This window comes from Carassius auratus, chromosome 50 (genome assembly GCF_003368295.1).
Source record: "Carassius auratus strain Wakin chromosome 50, ASM336829v1, whole genome shotgun sequence".
Taxonomy (NCBI): Eukaryota; Metazoa; Chordata; class Actinopteri; order Cypriniformes; family Cyprinidae; genus Carassius; species Carassius auratus.
In genome coordinates this window covers 16709307-16724969 of record NC_039292.1, presented here as the reverse complement: position 1 = coordinate 16724969, position 15663 = coordinate 16709307, and the positions used below count along the sequence as shown (strand labels likewise).

The window sequence follows — 15663 nt, the reverse complement described above, 5'->3', positions numbered from 1 at the left end:
CCAGCAATTTACCAAATCCAATCTTCTCTGAAACTACTTTAATGATATCCACATATAAAATGGATATCATTAAAGTGGTATATGTGAGGATTTCCAGTCAGGATTTAGACCGTATCATAGTACTGAAACTGCTCTCCTTAGAGTTACAAATGATCTGCTCTTATCATCTGATCGTGGGTGTATCTCTCTATTAGTTTTATTGGATCTTAGTGCTGCGTTTGACACAATTGACCACAACATTCTTTTGCATAGACTTGAACACTTTGTTGGCATCAGTGGAAGTGCATTAGCATGGTTTAAATCGTACTTATATGACCGCCATCAGTTCGTAGCAGTGAATGAAGATGTATCATATCGATCACAAGTGCAGTATGGAGTACTTCAAGGCTCAGTTCTAGGGCCGCTACTCTTCACGCTTTATATGTTACCCTTGGGAGATATCATCAGGAAACATGGTGTTAGCTTTCACTGTTATGCTGATGATACGCAGCTCTATATTTCCTCGCAGCCCGGTGAAACACACCAATTTGAAAAACTAATGGAATGCATAGTCGATATAAAAAATTGGATGACGAGTAATTTCTTACTGCTAAATTCAGAAAAAATAGAGGTGTTAATCATAGGGCCTAAAAACTCTACTTGTAATAACCTAGAACACTGTCTAAGACTTGATGGTTGCTCTGTCAATTCTTCGTCATCAGTTAGGAACCTAGGTGTGCTACTTGATCGAAATCTTTCCTTAGAAAGCCACGTTTCTAGCATTTGTAAAACTGCATTTTTCCATCTCAAAAATATATCTAAATTACGGCCTATGCTCTCAATGTCAAATGCAGAAATGTTAATCCATGCATTTATGACTTCAAGGTTAGACTATTGTAATGCTTTATTGGGTGGTTGTTCTGCACGCTTGGTAAACAAACTACAGCTAGTCCAAAATGCAGCAGCAAGAGTTCTTACTAGAACCAGGAAGTATGACCATATTAGCCCGGTCCTGTCCACACTGCACTGGCTCCCTATCAAACATCGTATAGATTTTAAAATATTGCTTATTACTTATAAAGCCCTGAATGGTTTAGCACCTCAGTATTTGAATGAACTCCTTTTACATTATACTCCTCTACGTCCGCTACGTTCTCAAAACTCAGGCAATTTGATAATACCTAGAATATCAAAATCAACTGCGGGCGGCAGATCCTTTTCATATTTGGCGCCTAAACTCTGGAATAACCTACCTAACATTGTTCGGGAGGCAGACACACTCTTGCAGTTTAAATCTAGATTAAAGACCCATCTCTTTAACCTGGCATACACATAACATACTAATATGCTTTTAATATCCAAATCCGTTAAAGGATTTTTAGGCTGCATTAATTAGGTAAACTGGAACCGGAACACTTCACATAACACCGTACTTTCTACATCATTAGAAGAATGGCATCTACGCTAATATTTGTCTGTTTCTCTCTTGTTCCGAGGTCACCGTGGCCACCAGATCCAGTCTGTGTCCAGATCAGAGGGTCACTGCAGTCACCCGGATCCAGTACGTATCCAGACCAGATGGTGGATCAGCACCTAGAAAAGACCTCTACTGCCCTGAAAGACAGCGGAGACCAGGACAACTAGAGCCCCAGATACAGATCCCCTGTAAAGACCTTGTCTCAGAGGAGCACCAGGACAAGACCACAGGAAACAGATGATTCTTCTGCACAATCTGACTTTGCTGCAGCCTGGAATTGAACTACTGGTCTCGTCTGGTCAGAGGAGAACTGGCCCCCCAACTGAGCCTGGTTTCTCCCAAGGTTTTATTTCTCCATTCTGTCACCGATGGAGTTTCGGTTCCTTGCCGCTGTCGCCTCTGGCTTGCTTAGTTGGGGTCACTTCATCTACAGCGATATCATTGACTTGATTGCAAATTAAAACAGACACTATTTCAACTGAACAGAGATGACATCACTGAATTCAATGATGAACTGCCTTTAACTATCATTTTGCATTATTGAGACACTGTTTTCAAAATGAATGTTGTTCAGTGCTTTGGCGCAATGTATTTTGTTTAAAGCACTATATAAATAAAGGTGATTGATTGATTGATTGATATCCACAGCTTTTACCTCCTTATTTCCTTTTAAGTCCAACACCACCGTTGCTTCTTTCAGATAATCCACTCTTTGCTTGATTCCCCTCTGTGCTCCATGATCCATATTTCCTCCATTTGCCTCTATTGATGATCTATCTGCTCCATGTGGTTCCAAACGTTCTTCTAGTCCTCCTGCCATTGCCAGATCTTTACCATGTGGTCCATTCATTTTTGTAAACAAAAAAGCACAAACAAAAGCTTGCCTCCAAGCAGATAAACTGCTTGGAGCTTAAACGTGGGCTTTTTTCCCAAAACAAACCCAAATCTCCTCCCACAGAATAAACAGAAAAAAGTAAAATACAAAATAAAGCTTTAGAAGAGCCTTTCTCTTCCAACTGCAATCAGACACACCTTCCCAATCACTCTCTATCGCCGCCAGGTTGGTATGGCCGTAAGCGAAGACTGCCGCAAAGAGAGGGCTATTTAGAGATCAGCCAATCTAATCGCCAGTACATTATATAAGTAGGAAAGAAAACCCAAAAGCTTAAAGCACCTGGTATTCCTAGCCGGTCTCTCATCCAAGTACTAACCAGACCTAAGCCTGGTAAGATTCAGAGATTGGGCATTGACTCTATTCTTTGGCAAAAATTATTATATACTAAGTGAAAATTTTCCAAAAAGTTTAAAGCACCTGGTATTCCCAGGCAGTCTCCCATCCATGTACTAACCAGACCCAAACCTGCTAATATTCAGAGACCGGCATTGACTCTATTTTTGGCAAAATTATTATATACTAAGTGAAAAATTTCCAAAAAGCTTACAGCACCTGGTATTCCCAGGCGGTCTCCCATCCAAGTACTAACCAGGCCCAAACCTGCTTAGCTTCATAGATCAGACGAGATCGGGCCTAGCCAGGTTGGTATGGCCGTAAGCGAAGACTGCCGCAAAGAGAGGGCTATTTAGAGATCAGCCAATCTAATCGCCAGTACATTATATAAGTAGGAAAGAAAACCCAAAAGCTTAAAGCACCTGGTATTCCTAGCCGGTCTCTCATCCAAGTACTAACCAGACCTAAGCCAGCTAAGATTCAGAGATTGGGCATTGACTCTTTTTTTTTTTTTTTTTTGCAAAATTATTATATAATTTGTGAAATTTTCCAAAAAGTTTAAAGCACCTGGTATTCCCAGGCAGTCTCCCATCCATGTACTAACCAGGCCCAAACCTGCTAATATTCAGAAATCGGGCATTGACTCTATTTTTTGGCAAAATTATTATATACTAAGTGAAAATTTTCCAAAAAGTTTAAAGCACCTGGTATTCCCAGGCAGTCTCCCATCCATGTACTAACCAGACCCAAACCTGCTAATATTCAGAGACCGGCATTGACACTATTTTTGGCAAAATTATTATATACTAAGTGAAAAATTTCCAAAAAGCTTACAGCCCCTGGTATTCCCAGGCGGTCTCCCATCCAAGTACTAACCAGGCCCAAACCTGCTTAGCTTCCGAGATCAGACGAGATCGGGCATAGCCTTTTTTTTTTTTTTTTTTTTTATTAATAAATTTCAATCAATAAAATACAATAGATTAAACTCAATCAATAGAAAATACAGAACATTGTCTTCACACATCTCTACATTGCACATCTTTCCTTTACATAGATAATTTAAAAATCTCCTTCACTTCCTGGCAGCTTCCACATTAAATCATTTAAAACACAATAAACTTTTGGGGTAAAAACATCATAAAAAGAATCCATATTTCCACCTTTAAAGTACACATACAATCTCTCAATATATAATTCAGTTTTCCTTTTAAACACAGTCCAAACATCCAACACAGTTTTTTCTTTTTTAGCCACAGTTCTTCTCTCCCATATTGCACTTTTCATTAGCATTACAAACAAATTAATAAAACTTTTGTTTTGACACTTTTTTTCCCAACCAAACATCACCAATCTGTTCCATTCAATTACATTTTCATCCCACTCCTCCGTCACATCTTTAATTAAACATTTACATTTTCTTAAAAATTCCTCCAGTTCTCTACAATATAAAAACAAATGTAAAATCCCCTCTTCCTTTTCCTGGCACACTTTACACAGAGCGTTTTCTTCCATTCCTATTTTATTTAAAATTGCCTCAGTAAAAACCACTTTATGCCTTATAAAATACTCCAAACATCCCAATTTAGTTTCCACACACTTCCCCGTCATGTTTCTCCAAATACACTCTTTTTTAAAATCTTTGAATTTTTGCACCCAGTATACATTTGCAATAGGCTCTTTAAAAACACCATCTCTAAAAGAACAATAAATAATTACATTCCTTAAAATCATACAGTTTTTCCCCTAATTTCACATAAATACATTTCTCTTTTGGCTCTCCTTCCATACATTCTATTCTTTTAATCCATTCTTTCGGTATTGCGCTTTTAATTATTTCATATTTATTTTTTATGTCTTGTTCACTGTAATCCTCTTTTGCCTCCTCCATTGCATCTACAATAAATTGTGTCGGTAAAAACCCTTCTTTAAATTCATACAAAATGTCTCTCACTCTTGTTATCCCCACTTCCATCCATTTCTTCAAAAAAATCCCTTTGTCTTGCTTTAAAATGTTTTGGTTTAAGAAAAGAGGTTGATTTAAAATGTTTTCTCTCCCATGTGGATCATACTCAACTTTAACTAAAAATTTTCCCCAAGCACTTAAAATTTCTCTATAAAACTCTGGTAAATTTTCTGTCATCCAATTCTTCGTTTTCATCTATAAAATTCCATCCCCCATGTTAAAATCCCCGCATTTGTTTAAAAAATATTTCATCGTCTTTTTCCACTCTGGTTTGCCCTCATCTAGGTATTTCTTCACTACTTTCACTCTCAAACTATTTTTTCTCTGTTCCACATCTATTAAACCTAAACCCCCCTTCTCTATTGCCCCTAATATTGTGTTAAAAGCTATTCTTGCTGGTTTCCCCTCCCATAAAAAGTCAAGAAAACATTTCTTCAACCTCTTTTCTGTCCACAATGGCATATCTGATACATATAAAACATTCCATAACTTAGACACCATTAAAACATTCAATACTAAAACCTCCCCTTTCAAGTTTAATGTTCTTAATTTCCAAAAATTTAACCTTCTCTCTATCCCTGTTACTAGTTCCTCCCACATTTCATCACATACTTTCCTCTCATTTTTACCCATTAAAATTCCTAAAATCCTAATTTCATCCACTTCCTTAAAATTAAAACAATCCTTTAAAACCATTGCTTTACCAAATCTCATATATAGTTTTTTCTTCATTTACTTTACTCCCAGATCCTTTACAATATTCTTCTACAACCTTCATAACTTCCTTGATGCTCTCCTTTCCTTTAACTACTAACGTTGTGTCATCAGCATATTGAAAAACCTTTCCCTCAGCCTTATTTTCCTCAATTTCAATTCCAATTATTTCTTCTTTTTGTTTTATAGCCAATCCTAACGGTTCCGATACAAGTGAATATAATAACGCTGAAAGCGGACAACCCTGTCTTATCGATCTTGTGATTTTAAAACATTCTGTTAAAAACCCATTACATTTTATTCTTGTTAAAGCGCCCTTATATAAAATCTCAATCCATTTGATAAAATTCCCCCCAAAACCAAATTCCTTTAAAACATCAAATAAATACCTGTGTTCAACCCGATCAAATGCTTTTTCAAAATCTAGACTAATTACGTAACCATCTTCATTTTTTTCTTTCATGTACCATACTGTGTCTCTTATGCTCATTGTTATGTCCGCTATATCTCTTCCCTTTACTCCATATGCTTGGTTTGTTTGAATTATACTTGGCATTACTTCCTTTAACCTGTTTGATAAAACCTTCGCTAAAATCTTAAAATCTGTGTTAAGCATCGTAATCGGCCTATAGTTTTTTAAATCTACTTTTTCTCCTTTCCTTTTATATATCAATTTTGTTATACCCATCCCCATTCTTTCATTAACTTCTTCTTTTTCAAAAACCTCACTAAAAACTTCCTTTAAAATCTTTGTTAAAATCTCTTTAAAACATATATAAAATTCACTTCCCAAACCATCTATTCCTGGACTTTTATTTTTATTCAGCTGCTGTATTGCTCTTTCAATCTCTTCTTCTCCAATTTTTTGATCGCATTCTATTTTATCTTCCTTACTAATTCTTACTTTTATCTGATTCAGCAGTTCCCTTTTTTTGTTTTCTTCTACACCCCTTGCACTAAAATATCCTCATAAAAATTCTTTATTTCTTCTAAAATCTCTTCATTCCCTTCTACAACTTCCCCATTTTTCCCTCTTATCTGTTTTATTATTTCAGCTTTCCCTCGTTTTTTTCTAAATCAAAAAAAAACTTTGTGCATTTTTCTCCCTCCACAGTATATTTAGCTTTGCTTCTTAACCTCGCCCCCTCATATTCTATTTCCTCTATTTCTTTCAGTTTTTCCTCCATTTCCCTTATCTTTTGTATATCTTTATTTTCTTTATTCAATTCCACTTCCAAACTTTCCTTTATTTCTTTTTCTTTGTATCTTTTGCATTTCTGTACTAAACTGCAATACTTAATTGAGAATTTTTTTATTAAAAACTTTGCATTCTCCCACCATATTCTCTTATCATCTTCATACATTTAATTTTCCCTTTCTTTTTCTATAATTTCTTTAACCTTTAAAACATAGTCTTCATTTTCTAACATTTTTGTATTTAAAACCCATATTCCTGGCCCTCTTTGCACTTTATCCCAGTCCAATTTTAAAAATAAAAACTTGTGATCGCTAAAACTTGTTTCTTCATACTTAATCTTTTCTATAAAATTCTCCACATTTCTCGTACATAAAATAAAGTCAATTCTTGTTTCGCACACAAACTGCCCCACTATTTGCCTTCTTGAAAACTCCTTTTTCTTTTCATTCCTTTCTCTCCACACATCTATCATATTATTTTCTGCCATTAATGCTTTTAGTTCTTTTCTCCCCTTGTCATTTTTAAAAACCATTCCTTCTGCCATGTCTTGTTTACTAAAAACCGTATTAAAATCCCCCATCATTATTATTTCTTTATACTTCTTTACAATACTTCTTAAAACATAAAAAAAACTCTTTCTTTTCCTTCTCCACCGTTGGTGCATGTATATTTACTAAAATCAATTCCCTTCCTTCATGTTTTATCTGAACAATCATACATTTCCCCATCGTATCTTTGTATAAAATTTGACTTGCTTTAAAAACATCATCCTTCATTAAAAAAGCCACACCTCTCCCAAACCTCCCATCTCCATTATTGTATAAAATCCCTCCTTCCCATCTCTTTTTAAAATCATTCATTACATTTTCTCTCCAGTTTGTTTCTTGTAGCACAATAATGTCTTCTCTTTTACATTTTTCTTTTACATATTCAAATTTCTTTAAGTTCAAGAGTCCTCTTGCATTGAAAGTCACAACACTTAAAACCATTAAAAAGAAAAAAATTAAATATCTAAAACCCATCATTCTCAGTCTTCCTCCACCATTTCCTTTAACACTTCAAAACTGTTAAAACATTTAACTTTTTTCCTTGCAGTTCCTATATTTGGCTTTACCTGTAGTGATCTTCTTCTAATTTGTCCCCTCTCCACCTTTTCCTTCTCATCCTCCTCCATACTTATTTATCCTTCGTTGTCAGTTTCTTTGTCTTGTTCTTTTCCTTTTTGTCCATGAATTGAAGATATGTCCATCTGGGTCAATTGTGTGTCCTCTTCTCTTATCTGTTCATCATTTTCTTTTTATTTTTCTCCTTCTCCTTGTCCTTCCTGTCTGTAGTTTGTTCCTTCCTCTGATTCCTTTGGTTGTAATTCATCCTCTTCTTGTCTTTCTTCACAATGTCCTTCTTCATCGTGGTTTCCTTCATGCACCTGTCTGTCCACCTGTTCTTCCCTTCCACCTACCACTCCCTCCATCCAGCATTCACATTTATTTAACATTTTTTGGCAATCCGGGAACCTGACAGCATTGCAGTCTCGTGCGAAATGTCCCCTTTCCGAGCATTTATAGCACTTGAATTCTGGGCACTCCTTCAGTAAATGCTCTGGGCTCATGCACAGCCTACAAGTCTTCACCTGGTGGCTGTGCATCACCCTAAAGTACTGCAGGCCCTCGGCTGTTTCAATCTTTGTGCTATAAGGGAGTGATGCCACTTCTTTGGGGAACCTCACCTTAACAAATCTTGTACCATCTTCAATGTCAGTGCCTGGATAGCATCTCCTTTTGATTTTAGATATGGGGGATACCCCCCATCATTCCAATTTTCCCAAAATGTCCTTATCCTCCAGGTAGACAGGCAGGTGCATGAAGGAAACAACGTAATCTTTATTTTGCAGTTTTTTTACTTCACAGTCCACTCCCTTTATTGTCAATCCATTAATTAAAATGTCACACATTTCTTCCTGTTCCAGTGTCAGTTCATATTCTTTACCTTGTCTGGGTCTTACAGCCAACACCTTTCCACTTCCAATTTTTTCTGAGATTGCTTTAATTATATCCTCTCATCTCACACCACTCACATTCTCTGTACTCACGATCACTGTTGCCTCCTTTAAATATTTTCTTTCACCAAATTTTTTCCTTGCTTCTTGATCTTTTCCATTTCCAGCTCTTTGTTGCTTCTCCAGTCCAGTGTCATTTGCCGTGCGTGTTCCTCCTGCTAGTCCAGTGTCGTTTGCCATGCTTGTTTCTCCAGCCAGTCCAGTGTCGATTGCTATGCGTGTTCCTCCAGCCAGTCCAGTGTCGCTTGCCATGCGTGTTCCTCCTGCCAGTCCATTGTCATTTGCCATTCGAGTCTCTCCAGCCAGTTCCGAGTTGTTACCATATAATCCGTCCATTTTTGAGAAAAAAAAAAGATCAACCACCCTCCAGACAGCGATATGCTGCTGTTAGGTGGTATTCAAAAAAGAAAAATGCCAAAAAACAATCACAGATTCACAAAACAAACAAAACAACCACAAGTAGAAAAACACAAAATGGAGGAGAGCCTTCCTCTCCAAACTGCAGCCAACACTTCCTGTAGCTCTTTAGCGCCCTCAGGTTGGTATGGCCGTAAGCGAAGACTGCCGCAAAGAGAAGGCTATTTAGAGATCAGCCAATCTAATCGCCAGTACATTATATAAGTAGGAAAGAAAACCCAAAAGCTTAAAGCACCTGGTATTCCTATCCGGTCTATATTCAGAAATCGGGCATTGACTCTATTTTTTGGCAAAAATTATTATATACTAAGTGAAAATTTTCCAAAAAGTTTAAAGCACCTGGTATTCCCAGGCAGTCTCCCATCCATGTACTAACCAGACCCAAACCTGCTAATATTCAGAGACCGGCATTGACTCTATTTTTGGCAAAATTATTAAATACTAAGTGAAAAATTTCCAAAAAGCTTACAGCATCTGGTGTTCCCAGGCGGTCTCCCATCCAAGTACTAACCAGGCCCAAACCTGCTTAGCTTCCGAGATCAGACGAGATCGGGCATAGCCAGGTTGGTATGGCGGTAAGCGAAGACTGCCGCAAAGAGAGGGCTATTTAGAGATCAGCCAATCTAATCGCCATTACATTATATAAGTAGGAAAGAAAACCCCAAAGCTTAAAGCACCTGGTATTCCTAGCCGGTCTCTCGTCCAAGTACTAACCAGACCTAAGCCTGCTAAGATTCAGAGATTGGGCATTGACTCTTTTTTTTTTTTTTTTGCAAAATTCTCCCAAAAGTCTCCCATCCATGTACTAACCAGGCCCAAACCTGCTAATATTCAGAAATCGGGCATTGACTCTATTTTTTGGCAAAATTATTATATACAAAGTGAAAATTTTCCAAAAAGTTTAAAGCACCTGGTATTCCCAGGCAGTCTCCCATCCATGTACTAACCAGACCCAAACCTGCTAATATTCAGAGACCGGCATTGACTCTATTTTTTTGGCAAAATTATTATATACTAAGTGAAAAATTTCCAAAAAGCTTACAGCACCTGGTATTCCCAGGCGGTCTCCCATCCAAGTACTAACCAGGCCCAAACCTGCTTAGCTTCTGAGATCAGACGAGATCGGGCATAGCCAGGTTGGTATGGCCGTAAGCGAAGACTGCCGCAAAGAGAGGGCTATTTAGAGATCAGCCAATCTAATCGCCAGTACATTATATAAGTAGGAAAGAAAACCCAAAAGCTTAAAGCACCTGGTATTCCTAGCCGGTCTCTCATCCAAGTACTAACCAGACCTAAGCCTGCTAAGATTCAGAGATTGGGCATTGACTCTTTTTTTTTTTTTTGCAAAATTATTATATAATTTGTGAAATTTTCCAAAAAGTTTAAAGCACCTGGTATTCCCAGGCAGTCTCCCATCCATGTACTAACCAGACCCAAACCTGCTAATATTCAGAGACCGGCATTGACTCTATTTTTTGGCAAAATTATTATATACTAAGTGAAAAATTTCCAAAAAGCTTACAGCACCTGGTATTCACAGGCAGTCTCCCATCCAAGTACTAACCAGGCCCAAACCTGCTTAGCTTCCGAGATCAGACGAGATCGGGCATAGCCAGGTTGGTATGGCCGTAAGCGAAGACTGCCGCAAAGAGAGGGCTATTTAGAGATCAGCCAATCTAATCGCCAGTACATTATATAAGTAGGAAAGAAAACCCAAAAGCTTAAAGCACCTGGTATTCCTAGCCGGTCTCTCATCCAAGTACTAACCAGACCTAAGCCTGCTAAGATTCAGAGATTGGGCATTGACTCTTTTTTTTTTCGTTTTTTTTTTTTTTTTTTTGCAAGATTATTATATAATTTGTGAAATTTTCCAAAAAGTTTAAAGCACCTGGTATTCCCAGACAGTCTCCCATCCATGTACTAACCAGGCCCAAACCTGCTAATATTCAGAGATCGGGCATTGACTCTATTTTTTTGGCAAAATTATTATATACTAAGTGAAAAATTTCCAAAAAGCTTACAGCACCTGGTATTCCCAGGCGGTCACCCATCCAAGTACTAACCAGGCCCAAACCTGCTTAGCTTCCGAGATCAGACAAGATCGGGCATAGCCAGGTTGGTATGGCCATAAGCGAAGACTGTTGCAAAGAGATGGCTATTTAAAGATCAGCCACTCTAATTACAAGTACATGAAGTTGGCAAGAAAACCCAAAATCTTAGAGCACCTGGCATTCCCAGGCGGTCTCCCATCCAAGTACTAATCAGGCATAGCCAGGTATGGCCGTAAGCAAAGGCTGCTGCAAAGAGGGGGCAATTCAAAGATCAGCCACTCTAATAATCTTCAGTACATTATATAAGTAGGGAAGAAAACCCAAAAGCTTACAGCACCTGGCATTCTCAGGCGGTCTCCCATCCAAGTAGTAACCAGAACCAAACATGCTAAGATTCAAAGATTGGGCATTGATTCTTTTTTTTTTCTTTTTTATATATAAATTTCCAAAAAGCTTACAGCACCTGGTAAGAACAGGTACAGGTATACTTATAAATATTTTTCTTCTGCATTATCCCATTTCTGGCATTTGCTATTTTACACTTTTTTTTCCATCAGATACATTTATGTCATGTTTCAAAAGAATGTTCTGTACCTGAGAAGAAAACATTTTCATAAACATCTCTGCTTTTCCCTCCAGTCTCCAATATTTAAACAGGGTAAACATGTAATCTTCCACCATATGCTTATACAATGTCCACACATCTATACAAACAGACCAAGTTTAAAACCATACCAATAAAAAAGAAATGTTTAAAACCATACATCTTCAGCCTCTCTCACAATCTTGTTCTTGTATCAATCCCAACTTCTTTTCATCTATTTCAATCATCGTTTTCTTTCTAGCAACATTAAGATTTGGCTTTACCTTCATTGATTTTCTTCTTATTATTTTTCCAACCTTTTCTCTCTCTTTCCTTGCCTCCTGTTTTTCCATATCCAGTTCCTCCACCTCGTCGCTCTCCTCTTTATCATTTACTTACTTGTCATTTGCACCATTCTGTTCTGTTTCTCCATCCTCTCCCTCCGCTGTATCATCCTCCATTCTGTCTACTTCTCCATCCTGGTGACTTTGGTCCTTCAACTTCTGATTTTCCATATATTCTATTTGCTTTTGTCGTTTGTTTTCCATTGGTTCAAAAGTCTCTGTGGTTTCTGCAATCTCATCTTGCACCTGCCTATCCATACTTTGTTGCTCCTCTGATTGCTTCTCGTTACCTTCCATCCAGTATTCACATATATTTAGAGGTTTGCCACAGTCTGGACATTCAATTGCTGTAAAGTCTCTTGAGAAATGTCCTTGATCATTACATTTAAAACATTTGAACTCAGGACAGTCTTTGATGATATGTTCTGGACTTAGACACAATCTACAAGTTTTGACCTGCCTATTATCCTGAAGTACCGTGAGCCTTCAGTTGTCTCAAACCTTGTACTATATGGCAATGATGCCACCTCCTGGAACTTAAACTTAACAAATCTTGTCACATCCTCTATCTCCATTCCTGGGTAAAACCTCCTCCTTTTCTCTGTTATGGGAGTAACTCCCCATCCTTCCAATTTCGAGGTTATGTCATCATCATCTAAATACACAGGCAGATGCATGAACGAGACTACATAATTTCTGTCCTGGAGTTTTTTAACATCACATCTTTGTCCTTTAATTTGCAAACCATTTAACAGTCCATCACAAACATCCTCCATTTCAAAAGTCACTTCATATTGTTTATTAATCTTTGGTCTTACCGCAATATTTTTTTCCACGCTCACTTTTTCCTTTATTGCTCTAATAATGTCCTCTGCTCCTCCATTAAGCACTTTACTGATGTCAATTATTGCTGTAGCTTCTTTTGAATAGATCCTTTGTTTCTTCATTTCTTTCGCCATCATCCCTTCTCCTTGTCTTAATCCTTTTCCTTGGTCAATTGCATTAGCTTATTTCAAATTCGTTGCTAGTTGTGAAACAAGCAGTTGATCCATTTCACTCATTCTGAATAAAAATGAAAAAATTAAACCACTCCCCAGACACTGTGAAGCTGCTGGTTTGTGGTTTAAAACTTATTAAATAGATAAAGAAAAACTTCTCTTACAATTCAATCTTAAATAAAAAAAATAATAAACAAACAAACAATACAAGAGTTAGCTTCCGTCCTTTCTACACAAACTTGCACTTCCTGGATTGTACCACTACAATGAACAGGGTTGCAGAGGTTGGTATGGCCGTAAGCGAAAGCTGCTGCAAAGAGATGGCTATTTAAAGATCAGCCACTTTAATCACAAGTACATTATATAAGAAGGGAAGAAAACCCAAAAGCTTAGAGCACCTGGCATTCCCAAGCAGTCTCCCATCCAAGTACTAATCAGGCATAGCCAGGTATGGCCATAAGTGAAGGCTTCTGCAAAGAGAGGACAATTTAAAGATCAGCCACTCTAATCTCCAGTATGTTATATAAGTAGGGAAGAAAACCCAAAAGCTTACAGCACCTGGCATTCCCAGGCGGTCTCCCATCCAAGTAGAAACCAGAACCAAACATGCTAAGATTCAAAGACTGGGCATTTAATCTTTTTTTTTTTTTTTGCAAGATTATTATATAATTAGTGAAAAATTTCCAAAAATCTTACAGCACCTGATATTCCCAGGCGGTCTCCCATCCAAGTACTAACCAGGCCCAAACCTGCTTAGCTTTCCGAGATCAGACGAGATCGGGCATAGCCAGGTTGGTATGGCCGTAAGAAAAAGCTGCTGCAAAGAGATGGCTATTTAAAGATCAGCCACTCTAATCACAAGTACATTATTTAAGTAGGGAAGAAAACACAAAAGCTTAGAGCACCTGGCATTCCCAGGCGGTCTCCTGTCCAAGTACTAATCAGGCATAGCCAAGTATGGCCGTAAGTGAAGGCTGCTGCAAAGAGAGGGCAATTCAAAGATCAGCCACTCTTATCTTCAGTACATTATATAACTCTAAAAAATGTAGAATGGATTTTGTTTATTTGAAACAGTCGGTTTCAGTATATTTTTTTATAACTGTTTCATTTGTAACTTTTTAAAAGAACAGAATGTTTTTCAACCTTAGTTAAATTGCTTTAGATTATATAAATTATATAAAGGATAGAATATAAAGAACGGAATGTTTTACAACTGTAGCTCTGCTGTACTGAGGCATGAAAAGGAGGGGGGTGTCAGACAGAAAGAACGCGCGCATGCGGGCACGAGTGTGGCTCAACTATGTTTTTGAGACAGGGTAAGCTCATTCAGAGAGAGTCCGACAGATGGAGCTGTGAGTCCCCATTTCACAAGCTGTAGGTTTTCTCTAAAATAAGCCAATTTTATTCAGCTAAACAATTGGTTTTAATATGCTTTTTATATTCTTTTAAAGAACAGAATGTTTTTCAACCTTAGTTAAATTGCTTTAGATTATGTATATTATATAAATTATATAAAGGATAGGATGTTTTACATATGAACTTGAATTAACTAAAATGTTTTTTTTTTCAACCTTTAATTGTTTTAGATTATATAAATTATAGAATGTTTTATATATAAATGTGAAATAACTGAATGTCACATATATAAAATAACTAAAATGTTTTTTCAACTTTAGCATGATAATTATTATATTATATAAATTATAGAATGTTTTATATATGAAATAACTAAAAAAAAATTTCAACCTTAAATTGCTTTAGATTATATAAAGCAGTGATCCTCAAATCTGGCTCGCGAGATCCACTTTCCTGCGAAGTTTAGCTCTAACCCTAATCAAACACGCATGAGTTTGCTAATCAGTGTCTTCAGGATCATTAGAAAATCACAGGCAGGTGTGTTTAATTGGAGTCGGAGCTAAACTCTGCAGGAAACTGGATCTCGCGAGCCAGATTTTAGGATCACTGATATAAAGGATAGGATGTTTTACATATGAATGTGAAATAACTGAAATGTTTATTCAACCTTTAATTGTTTTAGATTATATAAATTATATAATGTTTTATATATAAATGAGAAATAACTGAATATCACATATATGAAATAACCGATCCCATTTATATACTGCTCAGGAATGTAATGGGAGGGCACACACACACACACACACGACAAAGATCAAACAACCGGCAAAAGCTTCTGTCAAAACCACTTGATCGATGCATGGGAGGGTTCATATAGATCAAAACTATCCGTCAAAAACTATGATTTAGGACTAACTAGGTCAATAGGGTAATAGCTTCTGTCAAAACCACATAATCGATGGGTGGGGAGGGGTCATAGGTTAACCCATGAACTCATTCGGAAAGTTCAACCCATCCATCATAAGGTCACCAGAAGTTCAACCTGTCAAAAGGTCAAAGGTCAAAGTCGTAAATCATCTTGACACAATGTACCAGATCTCCCGCGCTCCCACCATTTTGAATCATTTCTAACCAATCCTCTGGAATTTTACTTTTAACCTCTTCAAATTGTTTTCTTAAAACATCCACATTATACTCTTTTGCTTCTTCCATTGCATCTATGATTACTTAAAAAAAAACTTTAAAAACCTTCTTTGAATTCATATAAATATTTGTCTGTTTCTCACGCTAATATTT

General features: G+C 37.1%; 6 non-coding genes across 6 annotated transcripts; all 6 read right to left on the bottom strand.

The window, feature by feature from the left end:
- Positions 1-2891: 2891 nt before the first annotated feature.
- On the bottom strand, positions 2892-3010 carry LOC113067342 (5S ribosomal RNA). Its single transcript, XR_003279329.1, has one exon. It is a non-coding gene; the product is annotated as a 5S ribosomal RNA (ribosomal RNA).
- Positions 3011-9494: 6484 nt separating this feature from the next.
- Positions 9495-9613, bottom strand: LOC113067338 (5S ribosomal RNA). The gene has a single exon (XR_003279325.1). It is a non-coding gene; the product is annotated as a 5S ribosomal RNA (ribosomal RNA).
- Positions 9614-10067: 454 nt separating this feature from the next.
- Positions 10068-10186, bottom strand: LOC113067354 (5S ribosomal RNA). The gene has a single exon (XR_003279333.1). It is a non-coding gene; the product is annotated as a 5S ribosomal RNA (ribosomal RNA).
- A 361-nt stretch (positions 10187-10547) lies between these two features.
- Positions 10548-10666, bottom strand: LOC113067334 (5S ribosomal RNA). The gene has a single exon (XR_003279321.1). It is a non-coding gene; the product is annotated as a 5S ribosomal RNA (ribosomal RNA).
- A 380-nt stretch (positions 10667-11046) lies between these two features.
- Positions 11047-11165, bottom strand: LOC113067329 (5S ribosomal RNA). Its single transcript, XR_003279316.1, has one exon. It is a non-coding gene; the product is annotated as a 5S ribosomal RNA (ribosomal RNA).
- Positions 11166-13697: 2532 nt separating this feature from the next.
- On the bottom strand, positions 13698-13817 carry LOC113067335 (5S ribosomal RNA). Its single transcript, XR_003279322.1, has one exon. It is a non-coding gene; the product is annotated as a 5S ribosomal RNA (ribosomal RNA).
- Positions 13818-15663: the final 1846 nt, after the last annotated feature.